The sequence below is a fragment of the Amblyomma mixtum genome, chromosome 2 (assembly GCF_055824585.1).
Source record: "Amblyomma mixtum isolate Tamu chromosome 2, ASM5582458v1, whole genome shotgun sequence".
Taxonomy (NCBI): Eukaryota; Metazoa; Arthropoda; class Arachnida; order Ixodida; family Ixodidae; genus Amblyomma; species Amblyomma mixtum.
Window position 1 is genome coordinate 265,578,730 of NC_143013.1, and position 18,262 is coordinate 265,596,991.

Consider the following 18,262-nt stretch of genomic DNA (forward strand, 5'->3'; position numbering starts at 1 on the left):
GTACACCCCTGCACTCTAAACACGAATACGCCTATGTAGGAGTGAAATCAAATCAAATCAAAGTTTATTTCCCATCTAGCACTACAGATGGAGGAATCGTAGAAAAAAGCTGCCCTTGGTCAGCTTGACGAGTCTACAATCCTAATTATTGACAGGGAGGCAACACAAGAGTTTATACAGTTCTAAAAAACAAGCACATCAAGGAAGCACCGGAGAATACACGAAACAGCAATGGGTTCCTAGCAAATTCTGCTAGGAACCAACCCATTTTTACTGGTTTGTGTTTAGAGTGTAAGCCCCGAATGTCAGGCCGAGTTTCCAGGACGAAAAATCAGCTTTTTCGTCTGATTTTTTTCTCAAAACCCGCTGATTACCAACGCCGCGGTGGCTCAGTTGTTTTGGCATTCAGATTCTGAGACAAAGGTTGTGGAATCGAATCACGACCGCGGCGGGCACATTTTCGACGGAGGCGAAACACTCAAGACGCCATTGTGCTGTTCGATGTCGGTGCACGTTAAAGAACCTCGAATGGTCGCAATTAACCCTGATCCCTTCACTATGCGGCGTCTCTCGTAGCCCATGTACAGATTCGAGACGTTGAACTCCATGTGCCTCAAGCTTTTTCATGTCTTCCGTGCTCATAAAACTTCTGTGGGCATCTGTGCGCGCGACTTGTAGAAGAACCGTTTCGTGTGGTGAGGTCGTGTGAGGACAAAAAGTTTAGAAGATCGTTCTTCAACATTGCACGCGCGAATAACCCGAGCAGGCGACCTGCATTCAGTGATCTAGAAGCTGTATACGAAGCTATTAGGAAGCGTTACGCTGCCTTGTGTAATAAGACTGTCGATAGAAAGGCTGCCTTCGACGGAACTTTGGAAAATCACGCTTCCTGCACGTCGTGCGGCGGATGCCCATGAGGCGACGGTCATTCGCGCTGTGAAACACGCTAGCTACTTGGAAACACAGACCAGAGAGTCTACGTTGAGGTTCGCGCTTTAGGGCGATAGAAACTACGCCGTTTTGTTCCGCAGGCTCTATTTTTCGGCACGAAATGTTGCATTTCCGGCAGTCTGCGCCACGATGTCATCCACATACAGCTTCTAGGCATTGAAGTCTTGTTTCAGGCAGACATATACCAGCCAGCTTAGTGCCCACATACTAGAGGTCTACACAGTCTTTACAGGCAGTCTGCTGTCGGAGACGACTGTATAAGTCTAGGCATGTTCTGGTAGAGCTTGAACCATGGTGGTAATAATGAGGGCAGAACTCGCGGTTTAGGAATTTTATGCGTCAAATTGCTACGAAAGTCGGGCCTGAGCGGATGGTATCGCCACATTGCGTTATCTTGTTGCCGCTAGCATGGTAGACTCCTGGAGCGAATGTACCGCATTCATGGCACGCGAATTTAAGACAGCCCACGTTTCCCTCTTTCAATAAATTTCAGCGACTTCTATTGTTTAACATTGACAAATGGGGGTCTTCCAGCCGAACAAGGTTGTCACCAGTACGCTCTAGTCTCGCCGTCCTGAATTGACGTGCTGGAATGGCACTCAAAGGAAAGACCGGAGAACCCCGACCGAGCGCCTGCGTGGCGAGTTTGGGGCGTTGTCTTGAAGAACTTGCCTTTCCGTGTACACACACCATGTTTGGGACGCAGACACGAAACTTAACTATGGCCGTTCTCCACTCAGGGCGGGAGCGCGTGCTAGTAGAATGCGAGCGCTGTCTCTGCTGCGTACGTTTTCGCCAGGCGACAACGAAATGCCTTCAGTTATCGCCCTGTCGCCGAAGCCGACAACGGCAAGCGCGCACCACAGGGGACCCCTCCGCCCCTTCCTCTGCAAAAGAAAGGAAAAAGAAGTGTTCATATAGAAATAAAACAGGGGTGGCAGCGGCGACGTCAAACGTATACCCTCGGTGACTCTGCACGGCTGCATTCTTGTCGGTGTCATTGTTGCAGCACCGGCTTCAAGCGCCGGTTTATTCTTTTCCCTCAGCCTGTGTCGTAGTGTTTTCTCTGTCATTCTCGTGCTCCTAGCCACTCTTTTTTTTCCCTCCTCCAATACGAAACTGTTTGTTGTTGACTTCGTGGAGTTTCGGTTTATCTTTTTTTGTCACCGCTTCCTACTAGAGCCTGTTTCCCCGTACTTTGTTTGTATGTGTTTCCGAGCTGACTATCGCCGCGTAGAATGAAAAACGCTGTAGGGAAGGGGGGGGGGGGGGGGGGGGGGTAGCGTGTGCCAGAGGGCAAGTGTAATGTCGCGAAGCAGCCGCGGTGGCTTCGCCGCCGTCGCGCCCCGCACGTGTGGGAAGCTGCTTCCGTCGTCATTTTGTAGCCATCCATCACCGCGCACTTGCAGCTTCTCTGAGGCATCCTCCCCCCTTCCTCCTTTCCCCACGCGCCGCGAGAAGAGAGAGCGTCTACTCGGGAGGGAGAGAGAAAGAGGCCCCTGTCTGCTCTAGGAGCTCCCTCCCCCAGCCCCCTTCCCCTACTCTGCCCCGGCTGGCTCTGATCAAGCGCGAAAGGCCGGGCCCTCGCTGTGTGCAGTGTCAAACCTAAGCCCGTCTCCTTCCGTTCTTTCTCTCTATCTTCCCTTCTCTTCCCTGCTGCCTCAGCCCATTGCTCTTTCTTCGCTTCTTCTTGACTGTTGCTTTTTTTTTTTTTTTGCTGCGCGGACTTTATAATGCAATGCTGTACACAAGAGATACACCGACGAAGATCCGCGCCGTTGTTGCTGCTGCTACTGCTGCTGCTGTCGTCATCAATGTCACGCGTGGTTCTCTATCGCGTTTATTTCTTGCTTTCTTTTCTCACCCTTCTCCGTCTTCTCCGCTTTTTTTTCTCCCCCGGAGGGTTTTTATTCGGTTATTTTTACCTTTCTATCCTGCTCTTTGCGTCTACGCGCGTATGCGAAGAGTATTTGTCTCACGCACGCACGCACGCACGCGCATGCCTGCGTACAAGCAGAGCTTTCGCAAGCCCCGTCGGCGTGCTCTGTAGTGCGTGAGCCTGTTTCTCCACTGTGTCCTCCACCTCCTCCTCTTTCATATATGTGCGAGAGGGGACGCCTTAAATGAATGAACGGATGGATGGATGACTGCGCGGAAAATGAAATGAATTCTTGCCCGGCCCACTACGGTAGTTGTGGGTCGGGGGCCCCTCTGCCATTTTTCTGCGTGAAACTTTAGTTGGTGTTCTTCTGAGTCTTGCTTCTTTTTTTAAATTTAATTTCGTGGCTTGGCCCTTAATCTCGGGCTTCCTGCGACCACCGCTGGCGAGATTTCAACCTCTGTGCCGCAAGCGTTGGTTCCTGTCGATGCGATATGGGTTCAAGTTCCAACACCCCGGGTTCACCTCGCGCCGAGAGCGTGGATACACTTCAGTGGAACCGGACGCATCGTGATTTTACTCTTTTTTTTTTTATTAGTGCGCTTTGTGTTTCAGCTTGAACTGCGTACAAGAAATTACCTCTTTTTTTGAGGCGCAAGTTTAGAGACGGGGTTCCCTCGAACGTATAGTAACGTACAGTGGCTAAAACTGTTCAGTAAGAGGCGACATACAGCCATTGCAGCAAATCATGCCCTATCACACGCGCAAAAAGAATCAGTAAACCCGGGGCCTCCATGTTCGTCACAAGTTGGTGCTGAGGCGTGTTGGCATCGGGCACTACTCTCTCGCAGGCGTCATCTGTGCTGGCCTCGTCATTGGACACTTGGTGGGAGGTGCGTGTTGGCGTCGTGCACTTCTCTCTTGCAGGAGTCAGCCGGGCTGGCCTCGCATTTGGACACTTGGTGGGAGGTGCCGTTGATAGTCAGCACGGTTGATTGAAGGAGGCTCGTTGTTGGTCGAGGTAGACGCCGGTTTCCGTCCGCGTTGTGCGGGGCGCCAACCTTCGTTGTCGGGATCAGAGGACATGGTAGAAGAGGCGGTGGTCCCTCAGCGAGCGGTAGAATGCACTAGAGCTCGGGAGGAAAACCCCACAGCAGCTGGGGACGCGGGGCTCGCCTAGGAGGCGTACGGCACCCCAGCAGCCCCGTTTGGGGGCGGCACGGTCCAAGGTTGGATCGGCGGTGGCCTGAAGGCATGCCGGAAGAATTCTGGAAGTGAGTCCGACGCGCACTGCTGCTGAGGAGGGGCTCAAAAAATTACCGACGATTACGTTACTTCCTAATGCGAAATTTGAGCGCAGCAAATAAGCTGTTTCACCTTTTCGATAGATTGAGGCAAAGAAATCGAGCAACACATGTATGCGCTATCACAGAATCTTTTTTTATTTTTCACACGTATTCCTTTAAGGAAGACTCCACTAACAGTTCTTGACAGTCATGAAGGAAGCTTTGTGGTCGGAGAAATAGAGTGATATATGTTCGAATTGGCACACCAATGCTTGATGCTCAAAGACGAGATCTATACAAGTGCCTCGCGAGGTTGTCACAGCCGTGGGACGCGTTACGAGCGAGAGGAACGGGATGTTCTCCCGCATAAGTGTTAGGAAATTGCTGTTTGTCTTTATGTCAACATTAAAGTCCCCCACTACTAACATCGGTGTGGATCGATGGACGGTTAATGAGAGTTGCAGGAAGTGCACGACGTCTTTCGTGAGTGCGGTAGGGGCGAAGTAGGCAGCTACTACCAGCAAGCCGTTGGGCAACTTTGCGGCGCACAGTTCGCCAACTTCATGTGACGTGCCAAACATTTCGACTGGTATTGCAGAGAGACCTATGCACAAATAGATAGCGACTCCCGCCGCTCTGTTGTGGTCTCTGCGAGCACCACAGCAGTATAGGAAATCTATGATTTCGAGAGGCTCTTCGGGATCCATCCAGGTTTCAGCAAAGCAAAGTACAGAGGAATGGCGCAGAATGTGATCGTGGTGTACGTCCTTGGCATGTGCGGCAAGGGAGCGTACGTTAAGAATGTGGTTGTGAATGATGAATCAAGTGCTGCCAGCGAATGACGCGTCCATTGGCTGTCTGCGTGTGTTACTGATGTGTGGTTAACATGTTAAGCTTCGCCTGTAAGAGTGGAACGCGACAGCGTCTTGCAACGCTGCCAGGGAGTCCACAGAACGCCATCGCCAATTCGGCTGTACGCCTTGCTGGACGGTAAATTTATTTTTTGAGGAAAGGAAATGTATCTCTCTCGCATATCTGGGTGGACACCTGCACCTCGCCGTAAGGGAAAGGTGGAAGATGTGGGTGAACGAAGACGCCGTATTAGCTAGACGCGCCTTTGTTCATTCCAAACCATTCAGCTGGCATTACGGAGTGGCTAGCGTGCTCGTATCGCACTCCGGAGACCCTGGTTCGATTCCCCAACTCGACCAATTTCGTTCTCGGTTTTATTGATTTATGCGGTCTAACTAGAAAGGTTAATTAGGCTATTTCATATTTATATTATTGTATTTCTATCCATCGTGTTCTGTCATTAACCTGTCAATTGTTGGAACTATCTAGGATGTTCGACACAACGTATATGAAACGAGCAACGTCTTACTGAGTGGGGAAGTGCGTGGTGGTGGAGGGAACGCGGCTTCGTACTTATGTGTTTTTTCCAGCAGCGTCTCCTTCCGCGGACGCTGTTGTCGCTGCGGCGCGCGTCTTTCTTTTCTTTTCTTCTGACCTCTTCATTCTCCTCTATATTAATTAGGCTAATTGATTAATTAAGCAATTAACTAAACTCAGTCCAACTTAGTTGCAGCATCACTATACGATCCCTTTGATTGGTTGCATGGTTACTAGCCAAAGTACAATTGGCCCCATTTGAAATTCGCGCACTGTGACGTCACGAGCATTTCGACCAATTGAAAAGCGTGACATTGGGGGCGGAGCTGGTTACGAGGCCGACGCCGACGACGACGCGAAACCCAGGAACGGACGCCAAAGAGCTGCGCTCTAAAAGGAACACATGTGGGCGTGACTACCGAGACGAATTTCGCGGCGAATCTTGGCTGCACAGCTGAAGAAGCTGCATCTGACGGCTGCTCATAGCATTGGGGCAGCTGAGAGGAGTCCTTTCCCCCCTTGTTTGTTCTCTTGGCTACCCTATCTCTCAGCGAGTAGTGGTTGACAGAACAACGACCCTCGGGCCTCTCTCTCTCTTCCTGTGTCCGTGTAGCGGGAGTTCGTAGAGGGCGTCAGCGGCACTTGCCGCCACCTACGACTTGCAGGCTTCAGCGCACGGCGTCCCAGGAAGCGCGCTGTAGCTCTCTGAACACGTCTGAAAAGGAAGGGAGGCTGACAGCAACATTCGTTCTGCCTCCGATGGCCGTTTCTGAGATCTGTGGTGGCGGATACCAGAGGACCAGAGGTTGCCTCCCCCCTCCTGCCCCCCTCTCCCGGCATTCGTCTTTTTCATTCTTTCTTTCCCCCATGCACCTCTTCGACCAGGAACGACAGACATGATTTCTGAGACGTTCAACTAGCGGCCCGACAGCCAACTGTGCTGCTCCGCCCCTTCCTTCGGGGCGCCTTCGCCGCCCTCTCCGCCTGTTTCTTCCCCCTTCCCGTCGTGAAGCTTTTGCCACTTTTGCGCGCGCTGCTCCCTGGGCCTTGCCTTCTCGGAACGCGCTGCACGGCGCCCGGGCAGGGTTTCCGCAGCTCTCAGCCGCCTCGCGCGCGCGGCGTGCCGCGGCGGAGCGGACGAGCTGTGAGCAGAGCTGCGTTTCCTAACCGTTATTCTTTATTACTTTTGCTGTTCTAGTCTGCGTCTTTTTTCTTTTTTTGCAACGCGCCGCGGTATTGTGTCGTCTTCAATGTTTTCCTCATTTAGCTGCGTGGTGAACTTGATCCCTAGTGAACATCGGGCGACCAAGACTGTGCTCATTTGTTTTGGGCTGCTTCGGATAACTGATACCACATGGGTTTTTTTTACTTGCACTGGCATCGCACAGTACACGGGCTTCTGGCGCTAATTCCTTCCATCGAAATGCGACCGCCGTGCTCTGCGGCCGTCGTGGTCGGGATCGAACACGCGTCTTTCGGTTCAGCAGCCGAGCATTATAACCACTGAACCACTGCGGCGGCTGCAATCAGAACTGTTTATCTTAATCAAAACATGAAATATCGCCTGGCGTCTAGAAGTGCGCAAGATCATGACATCAACTGACTCCGTGTTACCTTACTGTCGAGTTTAACTATGGGTCTCCAATGCTAACGTCAAGCACCTGTCCGTAGCCGTTCTATTACTGAGCACGAGGCCACGGGGTCGAATCCCTGCTTGGGTTATGGGTTCGGTCCTCATTCCAGGGCTCCATTGACTTGCGCTGCCCTGCGGACCTGTTGTATGACGAGGATGCTCAGAACAACACGGAGGCGCAACCAAAACAAAGCTCTGCAATTTACAGATTCTCGCGCCACCTATGGGCAGCTAGGAGAACTGCTGACAGGCTATATTAGTCGCCGGCGGTCAGTTTGTTGCTGCGACACGGCTTATGAACCGGTACGTCGTGAGAAACTGCCGACTGCTAATTGGTACCTCATCTTACGCTGGTTACGGCTCTTGACGTTTACGTGCAGCAATTTTTGCACGGAGCGCACCGTGCGAAGGGAACCTGCAGGGTTAGCCAAGTACAGCCTTTGTCAAAAGTTTGGAGCCCAGGGGGTTTTCTTTCGAGCCACACTGTGTCGCCGCTCCAAATTTCCTGAACGTGAGAAGATTTCTGCTACTGCCTCCTGCAATAGGTAGTACTTCCACGAATGCTCCTGGAGTCCCAATATAAAGCTTAGAAGTGAACCCCCTGGGCTCTAAACTTTTGACGACTGTACGCGACTCGCAATGGTGTCAAGGAAAACTAAATGCGGTCAGTCTATAAAAACGCGTGCGCGTGTCTGCGTCCCTGTGATCTAACGCGGCGCCGTGGTACCTGAGCGCAGTTTATGACTGTCGTGTGCGGGCTATCGGTACAGTGACACTGAAGCGGGCGCCAAGGCGCCTCCCAGGCTGTTCGCGCAACATGGAAAGACGGCTGGCTCCCGCGTCGGTTTCGCTGAACAAAATGCAAGGTAGATGTACTATGGTAGCGTAGGCTACATAGAAGCCTATACGTTCAAAACATGGCGGCTCATGGTGCGCAGCCTGCGCCGTCTTCGAAATGCGTGGACAACTAAAAAGTGACGTCATAATTAAAACAAAAACGCGACGTTTAAGTCACGTGTTTTAGTGACGTCATATTTGTGACGTCAGCGTCACGTGCTGCTTGGCGGGAAAAATAAACTGCTGAACGCCGCGACGCTTCAGCGCGACACCCGACACGAGAACGAAGAAAGAAGACACGACGAGTGCCGACCACCAACGCTATTTTTATGTAGTCAGTTCTCGTTGTGCCTTTTTCCTTCGTCCTCGCCTCAGGTGTCGCGCTGAATGTCACAGGTGTAGCGCTGAAGCGATGAAATGTGACGCCGCCAGACAGGTTATCGCTCGCACATCGTGCAACCGCACACCTCTTTTTTGCGTACGGGGGCCCCATGGCCACAGAGGATGCCCTTTTGGGGCAAAAGCGACAGAACCGCACCCAACCGAACGAAACTACACAGAAGCGCTGGCAAAAGGGAAAGGCGGAAACTGTACACGAACGATGCACACCAAGAACTCGAGCAACAAGCAACGAGGAAAAAGTAGGGCTAGCAGAATGGTCAAAAGATATGACAAGGGTATGACATCAGAGCACCGTCAACCTTGGCATCGTCCCGCTGCCATTGCGGCTGCTCTGAGCGAACGCTGTCATAAAAATTTTTACAAAGCAAGCGCTATACTTTCTAACAAAATGCACACAACTAAAACATTTTAAAAAGGAATCACTGCAATTGTTTTCGAATGCTTTTGAAACACAAAATATGTCCTAATTATTTTCCCCTTCTAGTCGTGTTTGTCCACTCATTTCATTTTGGCGCTTTAGTTCCACCGCTAATTTGATGTCGCTAGCACTTGGTTCTGGACCGCATTCAGGCTCCGGCTTCGCGACCTATTTCAATTGACCTTGCAAAATGCGCTTTGAACTGGCTGAGCAGTCGTCGTCTGCAGTTCCTGAGTGTGTTCTCACTTCCGCGTCGGGAGCCAAAGATAAGTCGGGAAATTGCGACCTTCGACGAAACTGAAACGTCTGCGAAGTGGAAAATCGGGAAGGTTTCGATAAACGGTGCGCTTGAATACTTCAGACTTTGTGGCGTCACCCGCTATAGAAATGTGTAGCAACAAGCTGGGGGAGGCAATTTTTTTTTTATCCTCTTATCTTTTAACAGCCGCGAACTGCAGCTTCGGGCGTTTTTTTTTTTTTTTTTTGCCAACTGTGCTGCCCACAATACGACGCTTATTGTCATGGCTGGGCTATTTATCGTGGTGTTTTTACGCATGCCCCAGCGTTCCGAAAAATTTCGAGTGAGGGCCACTTGGCACTATTTGCCTCTGTGAAGAGATAAGCAAGGAGATAAGGGGGCTGCCGCTTTCCACGAGATAAGGTGGCTTGCTCGTCTGCTTGTCTGGGTGTACGAGTGCCTTGCTCCCTATGTTGCGTGCAAACGGAAGCGTGTTACGGCGACGGCAGCAGCCTGATTTCTTGTGCGACTTCGCTTTCCCCTTTCGTGTATTGCGTGACTATCCCATTGCGGTCACGTGTCAGCAGGTTTTTCTTTTCATCCAGTTTTCTTTGTCTTTGTTTTCCGTTTCCCTCGCGAATAGATGCAAAGATATGAGGTGCAGGCGAAACACAGACCACTGAAGAAATCTTTTTGACGTTTCGGGACGTCAAGAAAATTTCCTTGGTGGTCTGTGTTTCGCCTTCACCTTCGCGTCAGTTCCCGACCTGAAGGGTTTTTGTTAAACCCTCTACTTCAGGTGCCAAGATTACGGATGGGGTTGAGGATGCGGTTTTCCAGAGCTTGGCACGTTTCGCGGAAAGTCGTGCAAAGGAGTTTTTCGGGAAACAAAGCTATACACGGCTACGGTTGCCACTTGCAAGCAGTCACTCACCAAATCAGAATAGAAATAGGGCGGGTTCCGAAACGTCTCACTCTTTTGACTTCGTCAGCGGTTGTAATTCCCGTTTTTTTTTCGCGTAAACATTTTGGGCACTGCGAAGACGTTACGTAATTCTGCACGTTTTGTTTCTGTGCAACCTGCGCGGGGTCGCTCGTGTGACGTGCGAGCACATGGGAAGAGTTGCCGCGGAGTAAGCAGAACAGGTTTGATTTTACGGGGTTTAACGTCCCAAAGCGACTCAGGCTATGAGGGACGCCGCAGTGAAGGGCTCCGGAAATTTCGACCACCTGGGGTTCTTTAACGCGCACCGACATCGCACAGTACACGGGCGTACACAATCATATTCCAGGAGCAAGTAAACTTGCTCTGGATCGCCGACTGGAATGTTTGGCCTAATTGCAGCAGAAGAGGCTGCCCAGGGAGAGGCTGGACATATTTATAGTATTGCTTGTCGACCTTTTTTATAACAGGCCGGACCCTGTAGGTGGGCCCTGTATACCTGGGCATCACCTTTCGTTTTCTTTTTTAATCCTTACCACTTCTTCTTTCTCACTCTCGTGTTCGTGCCCCTGCGCCCTGTTTTCTTTCTTCTTTTTTTCTCTCATCTGCGCTGCTTTCTCGCGATGACGTGTGCATAACGTCGCGTGTGTTGGGGGGAGGAGGTGCGTCACGCGCGGCGCGGACCAATCACTGACTGCCCCGTTCTTCTCCTCCTCGTTCTCTCCCAGGGATATCCCGCCAACTGCGAGCACCGCCCGGGCCCCCGTGCACGCCCCGCTGCTCGACCCCGAGTTCTGCGACGCTTCGAAAGCCGACAGAAACAAAGAAGAAACGAGAGAAAAAGAAAGAAAGCGAGGGAAGACCTCCCTCTTTCGCCCCCACCGAGGAACCCCGCCGGGATTATGAGCGAACTGCCTGGTGAGTGGTTTGGTCGGCACCGCCGCCCTATTTATACGCAGGCCGCCGCCGTTGCCGGCATACAGCGCCTTCTTTTCAGGCTCCATCACCACCACCGCGCAGTTTCTGAGTGTTGTGCTACCTTCTCTTTTTTTTTTATGCGTTTGACCTTTTTTTCGTGCTTAGCAGATAGATCTCCGTGGTTACGGCTGTTGCAGGGAATACGCGATTTCGAACTGCGTGGTTTACCAGCCAACCTCGTCCCGAATGTAACCACGCTCAGCTCCCCCCGAATATTTGGAATGTGAATTTTCGAATACGAATTTACGAATAATTCGAGGTTAGAGCTGCCGACGCTCCGTGGATAGAGCGGGTTGGTCGCTGCGAGCAAGCGGTGCCGAAACGCCCAATCCGTTCCAAGGCAGCGTGTATAGTATTTAGCGTTAGTCTGCTGTCGTTCGCGAGAGACTCCCTCTCCTTGATTAGTCCCGTCGTGTTACGTCATCACTGTGGCCTTTTCAAGCGACAGCGGTGAGCATGCACGTTTCCGTGTTCGACTGCGCGCAGAACAGCGCTTCGCTGGCCGAGGGGGAAAGGAAAGGTGGGGGGGAGGGGCGTTGAGGGAAGGTTTCTTGAAACATAGAGAACGGCTGGCGTTCGCATAAGCACGCGCGCGACTTGCAAAGAGTCGTGGGCTCTGTGCCGACAGGTGGCGTCATACGCATTCTACTTGTTGATATTTTGCATGCTATCTTAAACAATAATGAAATATCTCGGAAGACGCCGGGATAGTTTTGGCATTAAGTACACGTTGGAACTACAGGAAAGTGCGTTAAGATGTCGGGACGGCGGGAACTGAGAAAAACAGAAAATAAACATAACCACACAAAAATTCATTTAAGAACACGTCACAAATTTTCCTTTACTTTCCTGGGTTTGAGTAGCTAGTGGTTGACAATAAATCTGCTGCTACGACCACCAGCATCGACCGGCTGAACAAGTTACTGCACAGGACACCCGCGCGGTTCGCAACGGAGGAGGGTTAGGGCGCCCCCCGTGCGAGTGCCCTGCTCCCTTTGCCCTGTTTGCGACGCCAGCGCCGCCGGGCGGCGTGGATAAGGCGAGAGGGCGAGAGAGAACGCGGAGAGGGGTTTCCATAGCTACGTAACGAACGGCGGCTGTGGGCGCGTGACTCAGCCTGCCCGCCAGCTCTCCACCGGAGAGAGCTCCTTAGCTGCGGCCATCGAGGCGCGATCAGCGGGCCTGCTTGCGCTCGTGCCTAGTCCTGTCGACGTCCCGTTGACATCCAGGTCACGGGTTTCATTTCTCTGTTGGGTGGGGAAGCTGGGTATATTGTCAGGGGCGGATCCTGGGTCACTACTGGAGGGGGCATTCCTTACTACTACTACTACTGCTACTACTACTACAACTACTGCTACTACTACTACATTTCTTGAACTTTTTTCTCATCAGGCTTGCATTGCTATGAGCGTTTTTGCTATCGTCAAAAGCAAAGCGAGTTTTCTATGGCAGTTTTTAACTGCTTGATGCGAGCGATGGGAAATAAATTTAAAAGAAAGATTTTGCTACACATCGGAAGAATGTACCATTACCTTCAATAATACTTCTATAACAGTGCCTTACAATTTTAAAATATTGAAAATTTTTGTCCAAGAATGACACGAACTACCAAATAAGCATGGATGGAGGGGACAGTTACCGGCGGCACTTTTTTTAATGGCACATTGGCGTTACGAGTCCGTAAGTTCGCATAACTCCCCGTTTAATATTGAACGTACTTCGTGTGTCTTCAGTGTAAGTAACCTAGCAGGAAATGATTCGTCACACACTTAAGCACGTACCGGAAGTCACGCAGTGTGCCCAGAAAGAAGTTTCCGGTGAGAACAGGTTAGGTCAGATTGACCTCTCAACTCAATATTACTATAGTCCGATACTACTCAAGAACGGTGCGGCTTTTCCTTATCAAAGGACACCCTTCCAGCTAATGGCGGCGACCTGCTCATGTGACCCTGCTAGCCTGACAATGCAAGGAGAGGACTATACCCGACTACCGAGGTAGGGGGCTTATCCCCTTTAAACTGCCCCTACCTGCATTGTCACGTTATCAGGGTCATGAGAATCGGCCGACGCCATTGGCTGGAAGGGGGCCCTTTGACGGGGAAAAGCCGCTTCGTGCTTGAGTTGTATTGGGGCTGGAATACGCGCACGACCCCCAACGCACTCCTCTAGACGAGAATCCGCCTCAGCCATTCGCAGTTCTTCGGGGAATCAGTTCGATGCTAATGGCTCACGCCGTAGGCATGCGTCGCTTGTCCGGGTAGTAGTATTGCAATTAATAATTATTTATGAGAAATTGTAGTGGGTCGGCCGCCAATGAGAAAAGTCTTCAGGGGTGGTATATGAGAGCAGGGAAACGGGTACATGGCCGGGGTCGAAGTATTGGTCGGAGCAGGAATGAGGAGGCCGGAGACGATGGTAGGCGTGATGCAAAGAGGAATTCACTTGAGATAAAGGGATCGGAGGCCGAGAAGACAAACTGCCTCCCTTTTTGAGTCTTGAACACCGCTTTTTTTTTTTTTTTGTCGCCTGGCCGCGGAGTCCTCCTCGCTGCCGTGTCCTCGCTCTCATCGGTCCGCAGCACCCCTAGTTGACGTTCTCTTTGAACAGGGCCGCCGGCTCGCCCGCTCAGCGCGACCAGGAGCGCTAGCAGAGCAACACACGGGGTCCTCCTTCCCTGGATCACCTGGATGCCTTTCCTCCCGAACTCGCAGTCCCGCGAAGAAAGGGGGAGGGGGAGAGATGCCTCCGAATTAGAAACAGATACGCGGCTTCGTCCATCTTGCTTGTGCTGCTAATTTATGATACCACTCCTTGGTTTGGCGTGCGGTGCACACGCAAGAGCCGAGGCGCAGTTACAGCGTTGCCGAACGGGGAAAAAGGGACGACATGCCACCCCATGAACGGCGATGCCACGCAGTTTGGCCAGAGGCCCGACACAACAAGGGCTAGTGTACGGCCGGTTCGAGGAGAGGGGATAGAGAGAGGGAGGGAAGATTTTCGTGCACGCTACAAACGAACAAACGAAATAAACACACACGCACTTATCAGTCTCCTATCGCAAACCGATAGGCGGTATACAGCTCCCTGTTCTGGAGCGACCAGGTTCCGACGTCCGAAGCTGCGGTCGATCCGTGCGTTATGCCCGCCTTCTGACTTGCGCGCATTAGCGCCCGTCGTCTCCGCGCGGAACGCGAATGACGCGCCCCCTCTCGATGCGTTGACCCGCTCGTTCTACCAGGCACACACCGCGGACGCGTCCCGTGTGTGTAATGAGGTTCAGCACGTGCTGCGTGCCGTAATGGCGGACGCTTTTCATCGCAGCATCGCACTGCACCGGCGCTCCGTGCGTGGAGGGGAATGCAGATGGCCGTTATCCCTGTTGCCGGGGCTGGGGAATCCCCGGGCGACGATTTCGAGCTCGGAACGCAATTGCGACTGGCGTGTATGTATATGTACGCGGAGGCATGTGTCGATACCGTGAAATTGTCCGGCGGCTGTAGGCCGCATCCTGCTGCGGTCCCCGCGCGGCTGGTTGGATGTAGGCCACTGGCGATAAGCGGCAATGGGACCCTGGGACGTTTTCCACGAACTGAGAGCAAGACGTTGGCGAATCAACCGCGAACCCAAGGTTAACTCGGTAGGTAGGCGCACGGCCGGTTGTAGTGACGTGTTCAGTGTCATTTTACGCCGACATGGAACCCTTATTAACATCATCTCTATTCTTGGACATATCATCAGAGAGGGACACAACGCAGGCCATTTTATCCGACAAGACAGCCGTCAGTTTTTTTTTGTTTTTTTTTTTTTGAAGAGACCATGAAGCTCGATATAGCGGGTTGATGCATGGAGACAAGGCTTAGCAACGTCCAGACAGTTCTAAAAATAATAATAAAATATCTGACCGAACGCCGCCTTCTACCTTCCCGTTGGCGGACAAATGGGGCAGCTGTGTGGTCCCTTATAAGGACGGGTCCACGGGAAGTCACTGTAGTCGCCTACGACACGATAATAAGGCGTCAAGTGCCCCTGAAAAGAATCCCTCTAGCCAATGGCGGGGACCGACCGCGGCGGCCGTATTTGTACGGAGACGAAACGCAAAAGGCGCCTGTGTGGTGTGCGAGGTCAGTGCGCGTTAAAGGGACCATGAAAAGAATTAAATACCGCTTGTAAATGTTAGAAGTGATGCTCAGAAGCATTGACACCAAGTATGAATCTTCGGAACTGAGCCGGCAATTTATTATGAATTTTTAAAAATCGTGTTTTTTAAAATTCGCGGGCCGCTTGGTGTCTTCGTAGGGAGCAATTCTGAAACCAAAATCGGGAAAACAGACGTCACTAGTCCCATGACGTCGGCAGGCCACCACACGCTGTCATTCGCTAGAGCCGCGGCAGCTTCGACGTCACGGGCACACTTCCGGTAGCGGTGAACATCGTCTGCTCGAGCGGCCGCGCGACCCCCTCGGGCAAGCGCGAGCCAGGGCATTGCCTTCGCGCATATGGTTTTAATTTACCTCTGCCGCCTCTTTCTGTCGCGAGGAGGAGGAGGAGGAGGAGGAAAACTTTTATTTCTATTTACAGTGAGAGGTCGATGGGGCGAGCCGGAAGGGCCCGCCCCTTACAAACACTAGGAGGGATCCCTAGTCCGGGATCCCTGTAGCTTCCGCAGCGGCCCGGGCTCTAGCTACCAATGCCTGTTGGGCATGGAGTTCGGAGCAGCCGCGCAGGGCAGCTTCCCAGTGAGAGTTCGGGAGCCAAGAAAGCGCAGAGACCGGAGAGACGCTGCCGACACACGCTGCTCCTCGGGAGTGGGACAACCGGAAGTCGTAAACCGAACGTCAGCGAATGACGTGTTCATGGGCGGAGCCCAGTCCCGGAGCTGTTTTCTTTATTTTTTTATGGTACCCCGCGCGTACGAGTTGAGGGGGGAGAGGAGGAGCGTGATTTTTAATCGCCTATAACTTCGTTGTTATTGATGCTAGCTCAAAAATTCTTGCGCTGGAGTGACGAGTGATGGACTGCCTATCTTTACGTAATCTCAATAAATTTGTTTCATAGTCCCTTTAAGGACCTCCAGGCGATCGAAATTATACCGGAGGCCGTCTTTCTCTATCTTTTTCCACCTTCATCTCCTTACACCTGCCAGCCCCCTCAGATGTTGCGCCATCAGGTGATGAGTGCTTCCTTTCAGGGTTCATTTGCCGCTTTGTTCTTGAGTTGTATCCTGCTAGAGGGAGGCCGTTGGTCAGAATATTACGCGGCTATCAAAGGCGCCCGTGTACTGTGCGTTGTCAGTGCGTGTTAAAGAACCCCAGGTGGCCGAAATTTCCGGAGCCCCCCACTACGGCGTCCCTCATAGCCTTAGTCACTTCGGGACGCTAAACCCCAATAAACCTAAAACCGTAAAAGGCTAAAGCTTTAGTTTGCTCTTCCTTCGACGACTGGCAACATTGTGACGAACTGACTTTGCCAGCGCCTATTCGGCGTTATCGGATGGTATTGCTCTGGGAAAGGCCTACCGTGAATATGGTATCTGCTTCAAGCAAAGGCAGCAGCAACAACAAGGCGTCTTCCAATCCGCCTATACGTCGACGCACTCTGGCCAAGATAACGGGAAGGTGTCTTGCCTTGACGTCCGCAGTGGTTTCCGTGCGTCTTGTTTCGACCTTCTGCGTTGATGACAGATAAGCCTTTTAATGTGGGGGCCCTGCCTGTCTCTCTCATTCTTTTTCTATGCCTCAGATAAAAGCGGCAGGGTCAAACAACGCTGTGGAGATAAACACATCCCCTTATCTATCCACAAAGCGCAGCCGCCGCTGTCTTTGAAGCGAGAGGTGGTGGGTGCAAAGGGGCAGCAAGTCCTCGGTGATCTTTCCACGCTTCTGTCCACGCTTTTCTCCACGGCCCGCAACATCACTCTCTACAGATGTTGATGTTGATAATAAATTGGATTCGATACTGGGAGACGGTGGCCTTCTTGAAGTCGTTCAGTTCTCTCACTAGCATAGTATATAGGCGCGGGACGCAAATAATGACGGTTATTGCTTCAAAAGAACTTTGACGACTTATGCCACAACGCCATTGGCCGCTGTGTTAGTTGAACATTTTAGCAAGGAGAGCTTAACACTCTTCGTGCTGGCAACTGACAGCGCATGCTCGTGGTACGCTTGCGCATCCAGCGCCTCACGGTGGCGATATCCGAAAACGATAATGTTCCAGTTGTGGTGCCTGCTCTTAGTAATATTAGTTGCAACTACCAAGTATGTTGCAGTGGCGAAATTTATAATGAAACGGTGTTTATTTTCGTACGGCTTTTAGTCAGTGTGAAACTCAGTTCTTACGAAGGCGAGAAATAGGTCCGTAATCAGTGAGTGATGCGGGGCGTAACTTGTGAAGGTTAATGACACTGTAAGATAACGTATGTGCACCAGGGATCGCTGGTAGTGATACACGTGACCATTCGGTGTCCCGAGGCCAATGTGAAACAAATATGGGTAACTGCTGCTTGTGTTTTGAGAGGTAGTGGAGCACGAGCATACGTGCCGACGGCTAGTTCGTGCTTAGAACTAAAAAAAAAGTGGGTAATGTGCTGCACGGATAAAAGAAACCTTGATAAACTGCGTAATTGGAATTCTCTCGGTCTGAAGACAATCTTAGAGCCCCGCTCATTGGCCTGCCCTGACCAAGACAGTCTCAAAAGAGTCGTAAAGCGGCGCTCCAATTCGTCGGTCCTGGACCAAAACAGTCTCAAAACGGAACGCTCTCAATCTGAAGACAGTCTCAAAACAGTATCACTAAAGACAGCCTTATCAAAGCCTCGCTCCTATTAGTCGGTTTTGTGAGCTTCAAAACAGTATCAAAGTGTCGCTCCTATTGGTCGGCCCTCAATGATAGCGGGGCTTTGATACTGTTTTGTGGCTGTCTTCTGTGATATTGTTTTGAGACTGTCTTCTGATTTAGAGCCTTCCGTAATTCGGCCCCAGGTCCGTTCGGCGTCGAATATTTGTTTTTCGTCGTTTTTTTTCTTTCTTGGTCTTAAACTACAGAGGAAGGAATACGTGATGCTTCCATTTGCATGCATGAAATCTGAGATAGAAATCGAAGGTGCCTTAAAGGATCAAAAAACGTGCGTTTCAGCCCCCTCTCCTTCCCCTTAAAGAAAGCGAAAGCAACCGTCTACAAGCCCGCTGCAGTGTCGGTAACAATTGTGTAACCGCGCTTCCCTTCTGCATCGCGCGTTATTTGCATGCGCTCGTGCTGTACACCCATATACGTAAGAGGAAAATCGAGGCTGCGGCCCGTCACAAACAG

The 18,262-nt window shown here is 51.6% G+C and overlaps 1 protein-coding gene across 13 annotated transcripts in view; it reads left to right on the forward strand.

Annotated features, from left to right (window-relative positions):
* The window catches only part of LOC149363870 (uncharacterized), a 234,178-nt gene that overhangs the window by 163,096 nt on the left and 52,820 nt on the right, over nt 1-18,262 (forward strand). For all 13 annotated transcript variants that reach the window (XM_089573838.1, XM_089573836.1, XM_089573844.1 and 10 more), the window contains one exon: nt 10,705-10,894. The gene's annotated coding sequence lies outside the window, so the exon portion shown is untranslated. The remainder of the gene's footprint in view (nt 1-10,704; nt 10,895-18,262) is intronic.